Consider the following 19,046-nt stretch of genomic DNA (forward strand, 5'->3'; position numbering starts at 1 on the left):
GGTAGTAAGCACTTCTCATTTTAATGTATTTTGCTCCAGAAATGTTTTCTTTATATTTTATATGTCAAGGTTCTGTGAAGAGGATGTTAGTATATGTCAGTCATATGTGGAGTATTTGTGGTGTTCTGCACAGAAGTTGTTTTGTCCACAAGACTGTTACTTAGTTGTGGTGAGGGATATGACAGCACATATAAAGCATACCTCATGTTGCAAATATAAAAAAAATGGTTCCACTTCATATCGTTGAATTATCATTTCATTGAATTTCAAAACACTGAGACCAAATCGTCAAAAACTCAAATCGTTGAAAACTCATAACATCGAATCTCAAATCATTGAAAACTATAAAGCAACTAGAAATAACATCCCACAGAGTTTTTACTACATGGGGGAAAAAGGTAATTTCCTACCCCACTGCAGTGCGACCTTGGAGTTGGTATATTTAATTTACGGGGTGTGTGGGAGCAGAACCCCCCATATGGGTGGTGCAGGGGGCTTGCCCCCCTGCATAAACGTAGTAAACAGTGTCTGGGATGTTATTTCTAGTTGCTTTATAGTTTTCAATGACTTGAGATTCGATGTTATGAGTTTTTGATGATATGAGTTTTCGACGATTTGGTCTCAATGTTTTGAAATTTGATGAAATGATAATTCGACGATATGAAGTGGAACCCAAAAAAACATATAAATAGTACTTTGTGGTGGCATTTCTACAGAGAACACTGGTGACAGGTAAAAGTCTTATCAACCTAGGCATACACTTAGACATCTGCATTGAAAGCTTACTGTCTTCCGCTATGCTGTGCACACAATATATTAGATGAGGAGATCGTGGTCACTGGGCATCTGCTGTTATGTACTAACTGTGGATTGAGAATTGTGGGCATATGTCAGAAAGAGGATGTCCACCTTCTTTGTCTTTTCTTCTTTATGTTGCTGTTCTTCTGTTTCAGTGAGAGTGAACACAACACTCTCACTTTTTTGTTTCTCTCTAGATTGCTTGCGCCCATAAAGGGCATTTCAAAATAAGAAATATCTACAGTTTTTCTGTTTCCTTTACTTACAGATACCTGTTCCTTTACCTGAGTTGTCTATCTTACACTGACAGAAATGGGTTCAGAATCCCAACTAGATATTAATGTTTCCTCTTTTGTTACACTACTGAAATCTTCCTTGTTGTTAAGTTTATCCTTCTCAACCCTTACCTGCTACTTAAAATTCTCCATTTTAGAGGCTTTCTGTTTTAGCTTGACAGAAAGTTTAGAATTCTATGCTAGTTGTGCATTTTCCATACTTCCAAGACTAAATGCCTTGGAATACACATTTTCAATGAATGATTCCTTCTCTTCAGATCTTCCGGTCACTTATACTCCCTACTTTGCAATACTTTCAGTCTGTACTATTCTATTTATTCTGTTCCTGTAGGATGCTTTGGCATAGGTATGTGTTAACATTTCTTAATTTTTTTTTTTTGGGGGGGGGTGTACTGGCTCTTCTTCTTTCTCTGACCTTAGCTATTTTCTCCCTTTCAGGCTTTCAAAAGCTATTGATACAAAATATTTAAAGTCCATAAAGCTCTCAATTAAAAAACTTTTATTCTAACAATATTAAGCTAGTGCTTTGGCTCATAAGCCTTCAAGTTTTTTAAAATAGGTGCACACAAACCAACAATTTGAGTATTTGGTGAAAATAAACACAATGTAAAATCAGATACTGACAATAACTAGTCACTTAAAGATATAAAACATTTTTTAAAACATTTTTGTTACAATATTTTTTACAATAAATATTTCATATTTATTTCATTATAAAGTCCCCTAGGTTATAGTAGGTCCACAGAAAAAAATATATTGTGTATCTGTATGCAATAGCTGTCTACTGTCTAAATGTAGTTGTACTTCAAGGAGGTTATATAATAAAAAAATACATATTAATTCTTCAGGGTTAGAAACAAGGTGTAACACAAGCCCCTGGTTTAAATGATGGAACTTCTCTGTCAAGCTTATTGTGCATTAGAGCAGGTAAACTTTGAATGCTGCACTGTGTTATTTTGTTTCATTTTTATTGCAGCAGTGAGCAAAGTGTTAACTTTATTTTCTCTTAAGTATTTACTGTTGAGATACTCACTTTTATCAGATAAACTGTTACTATTTAATATATTTTAGTGATGCAAGTTGAATTTGTGGTTTTTGTTCTTTATATTCAGCCTTCACTGCACCAAGAATTGTGATTGGTTTATTCACATTTTAAAAGACTTTTTTTAAAATGTGTAATCTAAAGAAGTTCTACTTAATAAAGAATGAAAGTCTTATTTTTATACCATTTTTTTTGGCTTTGTCCTTTGTGAAAAGTTTTTTACAGTGTTTTTACAACCTTAGTAAATAAAAGCAAATCTAAATATTCAGTGAATGTCAGTTGCATGTTATGAATAAGTTAATACCATAATTGTTACTGTTTCACCTCAGACGTTATTGGAATAAAAGTTGTGTTTTAAGTGAGAGCTTCACTGACTTCCAGTATGTCTTTTTCTAGAGTCTTGTCAATTATTGGAGTCCTGTTGAAGAAAGGTGTCTATATCTTTCTAAAACTATTCCTTGATGACTGTTAGACTCATATTCTCTAACATATGTGTCTAGTGGCTGTTACCCTCTTTTACAGAACAGATAGAGGTTTATTTGTTGGCTTAATCATTTGCTGCTTCCTTTTCTACATTTATAATCATTTATCAAAAATAATGACTTCTTCCTATTGCATCCACAAATAGTTAAAGTAGAGAAAAATCTTACCATATTTTTGTGTCGTGTTAAATTGGTCATAACAGCAACAAGGTGAACTATCTTCCAAATAGAATTTTGTTTTTGTATTTGGGTAACAGGATACTGTTTTCTACTGCTGTGAATACAGACTACTTCATTTAATTTGTTAGAAAGAGTGTTCTTTTTACATACATACTGTGACTTTATAAGCATGACCGTGCTACCTAGCTCTACTGGGTCATATGAGCGAATGTCAACAATGTTGAACGCTCTAAACAGCGAAATTCCGGACCTTGAAGTGCTTCTTGTGGGATTTCAGTAAATTGAAGGTTGGAATATTTTCCCTTTCCTCACTGTAGTGTGATCCTGGAGTTGGAATATATATTTAGCGGGGGTGGGGTGGGATGGGGGTGCAGCCCCCCACAATAAAGAGTTCGAGGTCTGGCATTTTCGGTCTTTAGAGCTTCGACATTGTTAACATTTGCTCATATGATATAGACCAGCTCTACTAGTCCCTACAGCTCCAGGCTATCAGTTAAGGCAATTCATTTACTTTGCTGTAGCACAATAACAAAAGGCAGACTCTATTTCAATTGCAGAAAATTCATTCCATTCCATAGGCATAGCATAATTAGCTGTATGCTTTTCTCTGGTTACATTTATTTCAGGTTTGAAAGTGTTACCATTATTAGCTCAACATTTAGCTATGTGGCCCTTCCTTCTACATTTAAAGCAGAGTATGGCTACAGCTGATATTTTTGTTTGTTAGCAGAATTTGCCACATGCTGTACCATAGGTCTAAACCGCTCAGTACAAACATAGTTTCACTGCATAACGATCCCTCTGCCAGTATCAAAAAATGTTCAGCCCTTTTTAAATTTATCATTGGCTATCACTTCTGTGATTTTACTTTTAGTATGATTACTCCAAAGCCTTAACCATGATTTAAGTACATGTTTTAGAACACATAACTGACATCTTAACATTTTGTTAGGAGAAAATGTCCAGGTATGAAACATTTGAGCTTGTTTCTCAGAGGTAACATGCGTTTAGGCTTGCAATGCCTTTTTTAACCTTTCCACAATTTGGGGAATCAATCCCTTCATTGTCCATAAAGGATTTTAAATGCTCTCCAGTAAGTTCATCTAAGAGAATTCCATTTGAGTGACTCTAATCCCATCCATCTTGGTGGCAATGCTTGTTAATGGCTACCAGATATGCTTCAAGGTCTTCTTCTCTGATCAGCTGTGTTATTGAGAGAACTGTCTTTGACACTGTCACTGCTTTGGCTACTGGCACTGTTCGTGCAGCTGCAGCATCAACAGTTTGCAACAGTGGCTGAATAGTTACTAGATTTATAAATAAGGAAATACAGGTGCTATACACTCAGTACATAGCTCAGAATTTCTTTCCTTCCCTTTAGATGGGCAAAGTTGCTCAAACAGTTTTGTTCACAGCACATTCGACAGTAGTTCTGTCTCTTCATGTGGATAAATGTGCTCTAAAAACAGGTTTCATGCAGGCAGTGAAAAGTACAAACCCATGATGCTTTGATCTTAAAGATGCACCATAAAAGGCCTACTGCATCCACCAATGTTTTATACAGAAATACAACACGATTGCTAAGTTCATAAAATAAACTTAGATCCTATATTATCCTCTCTCTTCATCCTGAATGTTGGATTATCCACCTTCAGCAATTATTTCTACACATAAGCTTCTCTGACACTTGAGCTCCCCCTCTCCTCTGATGCAGTGTGCTTGCCCATTCCCCAGATCTCATTTTCCACCATCTGCACCAGACATAATCCACCAAAACAGGTAAGTACATGTCTTCACCTTGGCTAGATACTCTATATATTTCATATAACCTTCAAATTATATAAGTTTTAAACGCACTTTTCAAGTTCTATATTTCCCCTTCTTCTCTTCTGTCTTATTAAGCAGAGGCCTACCTAAGCCTACAGTTTCCTAATTGTTTCCTCACAGGAAAGACTCAAATGTTCATTATTTTCTCCTCTGTCCTGTCTTGGGTTGCTTCTATTTCCTTTTCCTGCAAATTTCATTCATTTTCAAACAAACTTGATTTTAAAAAAATTACATTTTATTGACCAGTGGAGAGAAAGAGAAAACTAATTTCAAAAGACATTCTGTCTGCCACAGTGGGAGATGCAAAGATACATCTTCTCAGAGAGAAAAGCACCAAAGCAAAAGAGCAACAAAAATAGTGGAAAAGAGAACAGAAAAGTCTAAAGAAAAAGGGAAAAAAGCATAGCCATAGAAAAAGAAAAGAGGAAGAAACACCTTCAATAATGTCCCACTCCACTCCTTCACTGCCTCCAAAGATTGCTCAGCCTGTCTTTGGCTCCAGGCTGCCCTAAGCAACCTGTATTATGGCAGTCAGTGTCAGTGCCCATCAGTTCTGACACTATTGTTATACCTGATAAGTCTCCAAGAAATGAAACTTCTGCAAGCAACAGATCCCTAGAGAGGGAGCTCTCAAGATTTCTGGGTTCAAGACCTCCCTCAGTTTCATCCCTTATGTTTACCAGGTCTACCAGGAGTATAGTTGACATTGATTAGGACTGAATGATGACGGAATTCTTAAAGTACCACAACCAAAACCTCTGCAAGGACGACAGGTGCTCAGGCTCAAAAACCAAAATATATATCAACAAAAAGCCAGCACAACTGGAGCATACATATTTTTAATGTATAAAAACACAAAAAAACAGACCGGTTTTGGCCCAATAGACTTCTTCAAAGTGAAACACAATCAGTAAAAGCACCACATTATATACTATTATAGTTTGGTATATAATGTGGTACTTTTACTGATTGTGTTTCACATTGAAAAAGGCCACTGGGCCGAAACCGGTCTTTTTTTTGTGTTTTTACACATTAAAAATATGTATGCTCCAGTTGGGTGCTGGCTTTTTGTTGATATGTATTTTGGTTTTTGAGCCTGAGCACCTGCCATCCTTGCAGAGGTTTTGGTTGCGGTAGTTTCCTTTGCTTCAGTCTGCTGGTGGCGTCTGCTGGAGCAACAGCTTCTGTATTCAGCTCTTGTTATATCCATATTTTCGGCAACTCTTGCCTCCTAATGGAATACTGAGGCCAACTGGTTTCATCATGGTTATTCGTTTACAAGGTTCGTTTTGTGTTTGAAAGGCTTTGTGCTTCTAATGTTGCTGGGAGTGTAAGATTTTCATCATTTGTGACAATGGTCTTGGAGTCTGGCAAGGTTTCGTCTTCAGGAAGGCATTATTCATTGTGACAAGTTGGATTTACATCTGTTGGTAACTATATCTGGCTACAATATTGGGGACAGAGACTGCTCTGGCTTTTTGTGTTTTTTACATACCCTCAATTTTCTTTTATCAATAGTGAAAACCGTGGTATGTTATAGACTGTTGGCGTCTTCCATAAAGCAAAGTTTTTCGCTTTGAAATTTATAGAACCTGGTTGAAATTTACTGTATAATTGACATTCAAAACATGGGCAGTTGATGTATTTTTATACATTCAACAAGCCATTCTATAAATAAGTTTTGCGGTTCCAATAAGAATATATGAAGTAAAAGGCCTGGCAGTCATGGAAGACTGCAGTGGGTCACAGTCGCTGCTTGTTTGTTAAGCAAAGGGGCTCCGATTAGTCTTTTTCAATATTTCTTTCTCTCTGCTGTTAGGGAGAATTATTTTTGGGCAAGGACTATCAGTTTGTGTTTCTAAACTGTTGTGTTTGCTACCAGCATCTGTATTAGTGGTCGTATGTAAGTTGGAAGTGTTTCATGTTTATAATGGTCATTTTTGGAGGAGTGTTGGGCATGTTTCAGCTATCGTGAGGGCCGGAAGAGGTGAATACTGTCAGTTCTTCTGATTTTGGATTTCTTGATGGCGATTTAACGGAAGAGGTGAATACCATTCTGATTTTGTCATTTGGAAGCTGGATTTATTTATTTATTTTATTTTTATTTATTTATTTTATTTTACATTTGTTGATCGGCATTGTCCAACTGAACTGAAGAGCCCTTTTTCAGTGGAGGTCCGTGGAGAAAAGCTCCAACATATTATGCAATTTTCATTATAAATTAGCATTAAACAGCAATGTTACAGGATTATTACAAGGCATTAAGTAGCAGTACAATGTTATACAGTGTCAATAAAAAATCTATAAAAAGAAAAGAAGGGACTCACGAAACGATGATAGCTGGTGCCCAGCCCCTGAAGAAGTAAAGCAAAAAAAAAAAATACATACCCTTCCCGAAAAAAAAAGGTAACCAAAACTACTAGGTGGCAATCCACTAAGCACAGAGAGAGTTATCGGGACCTGGGGACCCAGGTTGACAGGCCTTTCTTTTTGACACTCACATTGCTAAAGTGGTTAGAAAGACCTTCTACATTGCCCACCTGATCATGAAAGGGATTCACATCCAGAGATCTAGAGGGGTCATTGTTCCCTGTACTCTTCATTATACCACAATGATCGTACACACGCCATGCGATGTATTATGTATCCGACATCTGCAGCAGTTGGAGACCCCCAAAAGTTCTCACCCAAACTCATAAAAGGGACTCCAAAATCTGTCATATCATATGCTGCCAAATTGAAGGAATATCCAGCTCATTCCGTCTGCTCAGAGGTGACATTTGCCTGTGACATGTGTCCAAATGGCCATGCAATGTCCGGACGGATTCATCACATCAAACCCACCAATCCAAAATAAACCAAAAGAAACCACTGCCGGATATTTTAGAAGGCGTATAAGAGAGATATAGCTGGAGGATAGATTTATCTCCTATGTGGCTTAGAGACCCGGTCCAAAATAAAATCCGAAACCATGAGGCACTCTGTTCAGGAGCCTAGATTACTGTTCTGTGGAGAGAAACCTGGATTACCCGATTCATCGAGGATCCAGGTCACTGCTGGACAGAGGCACAAGGCTACAATGCACATGCAACTTTATAATAAGCAATAAGTATTTAACAGTATAAGGTATTGGGCCTTACCTTATTAAGCCTAGCAGAGTGCCTTAAATAAGTATAAACCCTATGTCTTTAAGATGAGTATAGTTTTTGGGGTAAGTGGTTACAAAAACCCAGTTTTATGATGATGTAGTTGCATGAAAGCAAGACAATTACAATATAATGCTTCTCTGAGGCAATTTGCTTAATAGATTTTAGAAGACAGTAGAAAGAGTAGTCAAGGAAGATTAGAGAGAGCTAGTGAGAAGAGTGAGTTAAGGGCAGAAAGTAGATTAAGGTATGAGAAGTAGGGGATGTTAAGGAGGGAAGAGTGTAGTGGCAGGACCAGTGACTTTTAAAGTGCTCTTTGGTGGCTGTCTTAAATTGTTTAGGATGTGGAAGGGTCCTGATTTCTAGTGGGAGCTTATTCCAGTCAATAGTGGAGTGATAACTGTACATGTTGCATCCAAATTTAGACTTGGGTTTGTAGATGTGTAGTAGGTCTTGGTTAGAGCTTTGGAGAGGTCTGGAGGGAGAATAATGGGAGATGAGAGGGGATAGTGCTGGGCAGTTGGAAGGCTGGTATAGGATAGAATGGATGATCTGCAGCTGAGAGAGAAGAAGGTGGTGGGGTAATTCAAGCCAGTTTAGGTGTTTTAGAGAGAGACAGTGATGGGATTTGTAGGTTTGTTGGGCAGCAAATCTAGCTACCTTGTTGTAGGTAGAGTCAAGTTTGGTCAGGAGTGTTGAGTTAAGATTTGTGAGAATCTGAGAATTGTACATTAGACTGGATAGAAGATAGTAAGAGAGAGAGTAATCTTGGCTTCAGAGGTAAGGAATTTCTTGTTACGGTAAAGGAGCCCTAGTTTTGAATGTTTTTTTTTTGATACAGTTATTAACATGCAAGTCAAATTTAAGTTGATTGTCAATGTTTATGCCTAAGAGCTTAGTGGTGATTTCTACCCAAATGGGAGTGTTATTAAGGGACTGTATGGAGGAGGGTTTAATATTGTTGAACTTTGTAGGTAGGAAGAGTAACAGCTTTGTTTTTTAGGGTTAAGGATTACCTGGTTGTTGGAGAGCCATGTTTCAACTAAGTTAAAAGATGCTTGAGTAGCTGAAAAGAGCTTAGAGGGAGAGTTGGCTGTGGTGATGACTGTAGAGTCATCTGCATATTGCACTAAAGATGACTGAGGACAGGAGGTATAGAGCTGATTAGTAAAGATATTAAAAAGTAAAGGCCTAGGATAGACCCTTGAGGTACACCCATTTTGACAGGGAGAGGAGGGGAGAGTGCAGAGTGCCATCTCACTGATTGAGATCTATCAGTGAGGTAACTGGAGAACCATGTAACAGTATCAGAGGAGAAGTTGAGGTTATGCAGTTTGTGCAGCAGAAGAGAGTGTGAGACACTGTTGAAAGCTTTTGAAAGGTCCAAGAATAGGCAAGAAATAAGTTTATTGTCATCCATGGCTATAGAGACAGTGTTGAGGAAGGATAATAGAGCTGTAGTGATGCTATGTTTGGGTCTGAAGCCATGTTGTGTAAGTATAAGCAGATTTTTCTGTATTAGATACTGCTTAACTTGTTTATAAATACATTTTTCTAGTACTTTAGAGAGAGGGGTGAGGATAGCGAGAGGTCTAAAGTTGGAGATATCAGAGGAGTTACCTACTGCCTTTTTGTATAGGTAGAGTGTAGCATTGTTTCCAGATGGAAGGGACTTTAGATTCAGAGATAGAGTGATTAATTAGGATAGATACAGGGAGAGCAAGAGAGTCAGCTGCTAGTAGAAGAAAGGTGGAAGGAATATTGTCAGCTGATGCTGAGCATGGATTTAATTTAGAGAGTAGAGATTTGATGTAGATAGTAGGTACAGGTTTGAGGGAGAAGGTATTTGAGGAGATAGTATTAGGAGTAGGTTTAGAAAAGTTGGAGATGTTAGTAGCAAGGCAGTTTGGGTTAGGGTTTAGTAGCTTAGATATTGAATCGATAAAATAGGTATTGAAGATAGTAGCAGTTACTTCAGATGTCTTGTTTGGGCATGGATTGGGGAGCTAAGATTACCGGGATGTAATATTTGGTTAATAGAGTTCCAGAATTTTTTAGGATTAGATTTTAGGGCTGTGGGAGGTTTGTTATAGAAGTCCTTTTTATCTTTGTTTATGCGTTTTTTTGTCAGATTTTTGAGTTCTTTATATTTTTGTTAGTCTGCAGAGAACTTAGTTTGTGACAATTTTTTCCATAGTTTGTCTCTAGTTAACATAAGGGTACGAGTGAATTTTTAAAGCAACGGAGATATGGTGGACTTAATTTGGACTTTGCAAGGGGGAGCAAGTGAGTCTAAGATGCTAAGGAAGGTGGAGTTGAAAGCTAGGACTGCTTCTTCTTCTAGTGGGGGTTGGAATTTCCAGTTTATTTTAGAGAGGAGAGTATTAAAGGTTTCTGGATGGAAATTAGAGAGTTTATAACAAGTGATAAATTTAGGAGGTTTTGAGAAGTGGGGAGTGAACCTATGCAATTTTATAGGGGAGTGATTGCTCAGGGTGTTTAGTAGGGTGTCAGGGTTATGATATTTGGAAGGATTAGATACAAGTACCCAGTCAATGAGTACTAGACGTGTGAGAGTTGTTTGAATGGATAGGCTGGGAGATTAGCTGCGTAAAGCCATATAAATTAATATGAGTATAAAAGTTTGGATTACTGAGAGTTAACCAGTTAATGTTGACATCCCCAAGGAGGATAGTTTCATTGGGAATGTGTTGTGAAAAGTATGAAAGAATATTTTCGAGCAGAGGAATGTTGTCTCCTGGAGGAATATAGATGGCTGCTACTGTGATAGTGGTGTGGTCATTTATTTTAAGGTTAGCTGCGAGTAGTTCAGCAGGAGAAAAGGATGGGATAGGTTTCATAATACTTGTAATAATAACTCCTTTTCACTTCAAGATATTTACTGTGTTGCCCTTGCCTTTAAATAATTGTTTAAAAAGTCTCTTGGGGCCTTGACTTATTTTCTATGAAACAGCAACTTCTTTTGTGGACGAATAGGAGCCATGTTTGACTGTTAAAATCGTTTGGCTTTGATGGACAAGTGTTTGTTGTTCTTCTGTTTTCAATTGAAGGACTCAAGTTCTATTTTTTATTTAAATTGCATTTATTGTATGTTTCAAGGTTTTGTGAAACCATTTGGGGCTATAATACATTTACATTATGAACTTTTCATCCAATTTTGGATGATAGCGTTTGTTTATTTATTGTGAATTAGCCAGTTTGGCTTCTTTGTTACATATATTTATGTGTGATAGATAGTACTGTTTGGTTGTGTGAGCTAAACTGTTTTATAGTTAGCATTTTTCAGTATGGATTTAACTGCTATTCTAAAAGGTTTATCAGCAGATAAGGAAGATATTTAGTTTTTTAGGATAGGTAATACAAATAATACAGGAGTCCAGGCTGAATGCAGTCTGGATTTAACATGTACCTCTTTGTTTGACCAGCTTACAAAACACATGAAAAATCTTAGATCATCTGTTTGGCATTTGAAGCTTTTTAAAGCTTATTTAGAAAAAGAAATCACCCCTAGGGGTTTGAGAATTCGTATTAAACCTTTAGTAGGTCAACCTGATGATTAATTATTGTCTTCCTGGGCTGATATTCAGCAGAAAACATCTCTTCAGTTTGTTAAAGTTCTATGAACATAGACGTATATATATATATATATATATATATATATATATATATATATATATATACCTGAAGTTACTCAAATTTGTGAAAAGGCAACATCTTTTGAAGGTTCTGCCACTTATAAACAATGTTTTGATAAACTTAGGGAAGAGTTGCTTCAGTTTGAACAAAGTTTGAAAGAAAATTTTGTAAGTTTAACAGAGATTTGAGGGACTACAAACTTGGTAAGCCCTTTGAGTACATGAAAAGTGGTAAAACTGTTAAAAATGTTAGATTTGCCCAGAAAGAGTCTTTGCTTGGGGGGCAAAAGAGAAAAAGAAATAAGTCCATTTTGAAAAAATCTATTAGTGATACTTCTGGTGAGGATTCATCCTCTTATACTGACACAGAAATTGATAGACAGCAGATATCACCAGCCAACAAGAAGTCTTGTAATTTGGTACAAGATAATTTATCACACAATTCAGATTCAGTCCCTTTATGTTTAACAAAAGGAAGAGGGTGGTAGGAAACATAAGTCCAAAAATAAGCCTAGTTGGCTTTTTGGAAGCAATGTTCAACTTTCTGAAACTCAGGTAACTTCCCCCAATAATGTCATTAATATCTCTTCAGTTGTTCTGTCGGAATCTGATTATGTGTTACTAAATAAAGGTCTAAATTTCATTCCAGTGTTTTTTGTTTCTGAGGATATCTTTGTTGAAGTTGTATGCATTTTGTAGATTGCTTAAACTTAAATTACACTTTCAGGGCATTGAATGTGCTAATGAAAATAGTAGCTTCAGGTTCAATAAATCAACCTTTGTCCCACCTATGAATAAAAATGTGGAGGTATTTCAAAATGTATATTAAAGGAGTTACATTTTGCTTTTGAATTGTCAAAAATATGTTTCTCCTTTAAATTTGTCGATAGGGGAAGTGAATGCCTTGACATTTAAAAAAAAATAATAATATTGTTATTGTTCAGGCTGATAAAGGTGTAGCAACAGTTGTAATGGATAAATCATTATATGTTGAAGAAGCTTATAATCAGTTACAGGATGCAAGATTTTATACTTGCATGCCTTATGACCCTACAGTAGAATTTAAAAAAGAAATTGATGTCTTTTTGGAGTCAGCGGTTAATGAAGGCATTATAGATAAACGTACAATGTTTCATTTGAAGGTTAAGGATTCATCATCACAATATTTCTATCTTCTTCCAAAAATTCACGAAGATATCAAAAAACCTCCAGGGACACCCATAGTTTCTGGTAAAGGTTTCCTTACTGAACCTTTGTCTGCCTACCTTACTATGTACCTTAAGCCATTATTATCTGTAGTTAGAGCCAGGATACAGGACACAGCAGAATTTTTGAATATCATTTCCGATACCCAATTAGTGTACTGTGGTGCTGGTGCTGTGGTAGCATTGTTGCCTCACAGTTAGACGTTGCCCGTTCGATTCTCAGTTATAGCATCTTCTGTGTGGCGACATGCATGAATGGGCATTCCTTGGTTTAAGGTTGTGCATTAGGCCTGGTAATCCAGCATGTAAAAATCTACTGCCAATCATTAGCGGACCGGAGTTCCGCTGTGGTGACCCCTAACCGTGAAAAGCCGAAAGCCACAAACAAACAAAATTTCCGATACCCAATCAGAACCCAGTTGGCTGTTGTGTACACTGGACATTATGTCCCTTTACACTAGCATTTTTATTTAATACTAAATGTTACTTGCAGTTGAAAGGTACAGCTATGGGTGCATCTTTTGCGCCCATATATATGCTGACCTTTTCATGGGTTATCTTGAGCAGATCATTATATATGATAATCACCATAACATCTTTCCTGGGGAAACTGATATTTGGTGTTGGTTTTTGGATGACTGCTGGATGGTGTGGAAGTCGGACGCTGTATATTTACAGGAATTTGTCCAGTATTTGAATGAAAATAAATGGAGTATCAGGTTTACAATCAATTATGATGTTTCTTGCATCTCTTTTTTGGATGTCATTATATCCAAACAACCAGATGGTACTCCGTCTAGTACATTATATAGAAAACCCCATCATTCAAATACATTACTACACTCCTCCAGCTGTCATCCGAAACACTTCATTGCCAATATCCCCAAGTCACAGTTTATGTGTATACATAGAATCTGCTCAAATACTGAAGATTATATGCATTTTGATGAAGATTTAATAAATCACTTTAGGGAACGTGGATATTCTTTGGCTAAAATTAGGCAGACCAGTAGGGAAGTGCAACTACTTTCCAGAAATGACCTTCTTAAATATAAGAATCATTGTCCCCAAGTGGACAATAAAATCAGATTCATTACTACCTATGGCAGGACCACTCATAAATGTCTAGATATAGTGCAACAACACTGAGATATTCTTTTGACTGATGATAGATTGTGTAATTTATTAGGTAATAGGTATTCATTCTCTTTCCACAGGCGTAAGACTTTGGGTAGTCATTTTAGTCATTATACACATTTTGTGCCCTTAGAAAGCTCTGTACCAGCTACATTGGGTGGTACACAAGTGGAGGGGTGCCACCCTTGTGGCCATTGTTCTTTCTGTAAATTTATTTGTCAGACTAAAGAGTTTTCAAATAAAAATACTTCTAAGGTTTTTTTCTATTAAAGTGTTTGGTAATTGTAATAGTGATTGGGCTATTTATCTTGTAACCTATTCATGTACAGCCTTTTATGTTGACCAAACCTCCAGACCCCTAAAACTGTGTACTTCAGAACATCTCAGCAACATTAGAAATAAACATCCAGCAAATGCTTTATATAAGCATACTATCATTCATAAGACAGCAACCTTTAAATTTATTGTCATTGATAGAATCTTGGGACATAGATCCATGAAAACAGGTTGGCATAAATTGTTAAATAAATAAACTGATACGAACAGAGATCAAAACAAAATTCTACAAAAAAGCCGCTAAAGCCGAAACTCTTGAGAAACGCTATATTTATTTAAATGCTAAATAACCACGTTTTTCGTCTAACACAAATGGTTAGACTTCTTCAGAAGCAAAGCAAATAAAACAGTGTCAGTTAAAATTCAAAATCAATATATATAAATTCCCCGCCAAATACTAAATTGAAGCTGGTCATTCTTAAAGGTAAAAACCTTTTAAAAAGCTTCAAACCATTTCCTATTGAAATAAAATGGAATGAAAAGCATCTGCCTTGTTATATATAAACTGATGCCTAGCAACAACCATGCTTCGATAAAAGACACCTGAAATGAAAAACGAATTAATTACAATTGAAAATACGTGCAGTCTAATGAACTTATGCTGCCCTGTTGTTAAGAAATCTGTTACCTGACCGCATAATGCGAATATATTAATTATATGTATATAATACCTAAACCATGAAAGATGCCCAAGTTGCATTAAACATTCAACTATATAAACACACCAAATTACTGAATGCTACATACATACAACTGACTCTGTATTTTTAATATTATTAAAAATTGTTATTTAAAAACTTCACCAAATATAAATAAAAAATATATATAAATGAATGAATCCATTAATAAATGACCACCTAATCCATACAGTATAAGCCCTCCAATTCGTGTCCTCACAAATATTAATAATTTTCTGACATTTAATGAAGGAAATCATGGTGATATCTTATCTGTCTAGGCTTTTAAGCTTCAATAGACACATTAGAGAACACTTCCCATTTAAACCTGGGTTTGTATATGCATTGAGCTTGATTTGCCACAATAACTCCATTTTTTCTAATAACAGTCCAAAGAGACCCCCCCCCCCCTCGCATCCTGCCTAACTTGGTCAATTACTTTGAAACAAAATCTGTGATTGGGATATGTTAGAATGCGTCTTGCAAGGGCATTTTCTTCTTTCTGCAAGTTAATGTTTCTAAGGTGCTCATAAACCCTATATCTTAATCTACGCTCAGTCTTCCCTATGTAAAAGGATGGGCACCCTTGGCAAACCGCTAAATATACAACTCCTCTTGAGTTGCAATTAAATTTGCCTTTTGTGTTTAGTCTAAACCCATTGCTCTCAATATTAACTCCTGATATCATAAAGTGGCAATAAGCACAATTACAACATTGCATCATTCATGGTTTAGGTATTATATACATATAATTAATATATTTGCATGGTTTGAAGCTTTTTAAAAGGTTTTTACCTTTAAGAATGACCAGCGTCAATTTAGTATTTGGCGGGGAATTTATATATATATTGATTTTGAATTTTAACTGACACTGTTTTGTTTGCTTTGCTTCTAAAGAAGTCTAACCATTTGTGTTAGATGAAAAACGTGGTTATTTCGCGTTTAAATAAATATAGCTTTTCTCAAGAGTTTCGGCTTTAGCAGCTTTTTTCTAGAAATAAATTGTTAAATAAAAAAGAAAAATCTTGGATTGTGAAACTAGGAGGATTGTTTCCACCTAGTCTTAATGAACATTTATAATAATTGTTTAATTTATGTTCAATTATTCTATTATATTTTGGTATATAATGTGGTGCTTTTACTGATTGTGTTTCACATTGAAAAAGGCCATTGGGCCTAAACTGGTCTTTTTTGTGTTTTTACACTTTAAAAATATGTATGCTCCAGTTGGGTGCTGGCGTTTTGTTGATAGGAACTCTTAAAGTCCCAGAAAGGTACTGGCATCCCATCCTCCTCTACATCTACAATCTATAGGTTAGGACAACATACTCCTGTTCCTATCACTCCTTTAGTGGCAGCCATTCTGGTACAAGTGGTTTCAGAGCTGAAACCATTCCTGGATCTCTCTGTGCTGGTGTCCGTAGATCCCTATTAATTAACGCTGTTCGTGCATCTAGTGCATTCAACTCTGAAGTCTTCAGAGCTGACTGTGTATCTTGGTGCCAGCTGTAAAGCCAACCTGTTTAATTGCATTTTTAGCACTGGAGTCCTTTCTGCTCAATACATCAGTATTGATCTTGATCCTGGAGTTGATTGACCCTTTGGCATCAGGGTTGCAGTACTCAGTTCCTTCTGAATCTTTTTGGAGATAGAGATGGTTCCAGCTGTTGCATCCATGGTGTCTTCTGTGTTTGCCTCAGCATTTGTGTCTATCAAGAGGATTATTGTCTGTTCTCTGATGTAAGAAGGGGGGTGCTCCCCATTTTTGGCTCCACTGTCAGGCACTGGTCTGTCCAAGTCTTTGTGACTACATCTTTTGCCCCAAAGACAATCCAGCTCTAAGCACCTTGATCCCATTCTTTGTCAAGACCTCAGAGACGCTTCTGCTCCATTGTATAACTCCCTTATGAATCCCACGAAATGTCAGTGCAAAAGGAGGCACACTGATTCCCTGATGGAATCATGTACACGGGACATGGATTTTGTTGAAGGGGAAATATCCCCCTGCACCTCCTCAGAGGACTCTACTTTTGGAGGGTTCATGGAAATGATGCATCAGAGTAGGACTTGCCCCTCCCCCCCATGAGGAAGTGTCATTCAAGGCTTTCAGAGCTGGCCACTCTATTTCCTAGGTGGTCTCTTCTGCTGACCATCTTATCAAATTGGTAGCAGAGAAGGCATGGAGGGAGCTCACCATAGTACAACTGATTCTTTGTAAGCCAGACAAGATCTTAAGCCCCAAAGACAAATTTTATTGGAGCAAGAGCCCTCTGATTGATTCCCTTGTATTTGCAGTAACCACCAAGAGAAGCTACCAGAGGAAAGCTCCAAAATACATCCTCGTTATAGGGCGACTATGATGATGGACCATTTTGGAAAGTGGGTTTATGCATTGTGAACATTTTCCTTGAAAAAGCTAAATTGTATTTTGCATATGACCAGGTTCCAGAAAGATCTAGCAGAGCAGACCTTTGATTTCCCCAGGAGATCCCCCACACTGGACACACACACAAAAAAAATGGAAGCTCATCTGTCTACTATATTGTCCATTATTAACCTGTTTATGATGCTACTCCACAGTGTAACCAATTGAGCAGCAGGAGCTGGCAGAAATATGTACCATCATGCCTGGTTGCTATTGTGTGATTTTTTGTGGACAACTTCAAAACATCTATAAATACCCCTTATGATGTATGAGATTTGTTTGCTGTTGGTGTCTGCTTTGAAACTCCTCAAAGGTCCTAGTCAAGGACTATTGAATAGTATCAAATGTCTCTGTATCAAAAAGACTCAACAAGCACCCTTTGACATTAATTCCGAAAGGCCCCGCTTGAGGCTGAGGGGTCCTTTATTCAATGTTGCTGTAGGGGTGGAAATCCACTGAACCAGGTATCCAGAGCTTCCTTTTAGGTGAAACCTTATCAGAGCTCCTGAGGGTTACCCAACTGCTCTCCTCTGTAGACAGTCAGAAGCCATCTGTCTCTCCTTCACCTGGAAGCTAGATCAGCCATCACTAGGACAAGTGGGTGAAGAATATCATACCCATAGGCTTCATCATGCAATTCAGTTCTGTCCACAAACAAAATACACTGTCCCTTACATACATTCCCCCAGAGAAAAATGGGTAGCAGCTTTGGTGGCTGTTTAACTCCTACAAAAAAACAGCCATCCAAGAGGTGCCACCAAACCAGAAAGGATATGGTGTAAACTCAATGTTTGTTTTTAGGACCAAAAAAGATGCAGGACCTCAGGCCCAGGCCAACTCTATGTAAAGATGGTACAATACCGAATGGTCATGTTGCAGTCCAGCCCTACATGAGGGGGACTGGATGTGCTCAGTAGACTTTCAGGATGTTTACCAATATATCAGGACTGCAAAACAATCCAGAAGGTTCCTCTGCTTTTGGCTAGGGGCTAATCATTACCATTTCAGGTCATTACCTTTTGGTCTCTCCACAGCCTCCTGGGTATTCACCAAGTGCATGTGGTTAGTCACAGTTTTCCTCAGGCTACAAGGTTTCCAAGTGCTCCCATATCTCAGTGATTGGCTCCTGGCTGCAAATGCAAGAGATTCCTTTGTTTCAGCAAGAGGTTACTTAGTCTGTTAGCATTTGTCCTTGGGCAGTTCATACATTTTGCAAAATCTAATGAGGTGTTAACACAGTCCTTAGCTTTCATAGTTCGTCATCTGGAGATTACATCAAAAATAGCAAGACTCCCAGAACAAATTCTGAGCTTCTCATACTAAAAGTCATTCACCTACTATAATATGACTCTCCTTTAGTGTACATAGCACTATGTACACTAGGCATGATGGCAGCCACCATTACATCAGTTCCTCATGACAGATACCACATTAAAGTTTTACAGTGAACACTCAGTGTATAATGGTCCCAGTCCACTTACTCACTTGAGACTCCTATCAGACCATCCACAGTTTTGCAGGAACCATTTAATGTGGTTGATCTGGTCACCCCTCATACAAAAGGGTTACCCATTTACTCTTTGCATGTCTGGAGTGAATGGGGTCACAACATGAGGGCAGTCCTTCTAGCACTGCAGGCTCTTCAGGACTTCCTTCCCCAGGATGTGATATCAGTCCTTATAGACATGTCAGTTGTGTGGTACATAAACAAGCAAAGGAAACTATTCATATTGTTTATGTTGAAATGGCATGAGAATGTAGCACTTTCGGATGGGAATGCACATTTAGGATAGATCAGTCTTCAAGCAGACAGTATCAGCAACTGTAACCTGGTGCCTC

At 37.4% G+C, this 19,046-nt stretch overlaps 1 protein-coding gene across 3 annotated transcripts in view; it reads right to left on the reverse strand.

Moving 5' to 3' along the window:
- The window catches only part of FLT4 (fms related receptor tyrosine kinase 4), a 1,292,248-nt gene that overhangs the window by 204,754 nt on the left and 1,068,448 nt on the right, over positions 1–19,046 (reverse strand). The gene's annotated exons all lie outside the window — the stretch shown is intronic.

The sequence above is a fragment of the Protopterus annectens genome, chromosome 4.part0 (genome assembly GCF_019279795.1).
Source record: "Protopterus annectens isolate FY-2018-M chromosome 4.part0, PAN1.0, whole genome shotgun sequence".
Lineage (NCBI taxonomy): Eukaryota > Metazoa > Chordata > Ceratodontiformes > Protopteridae > Protopterus > Protopterus annectens.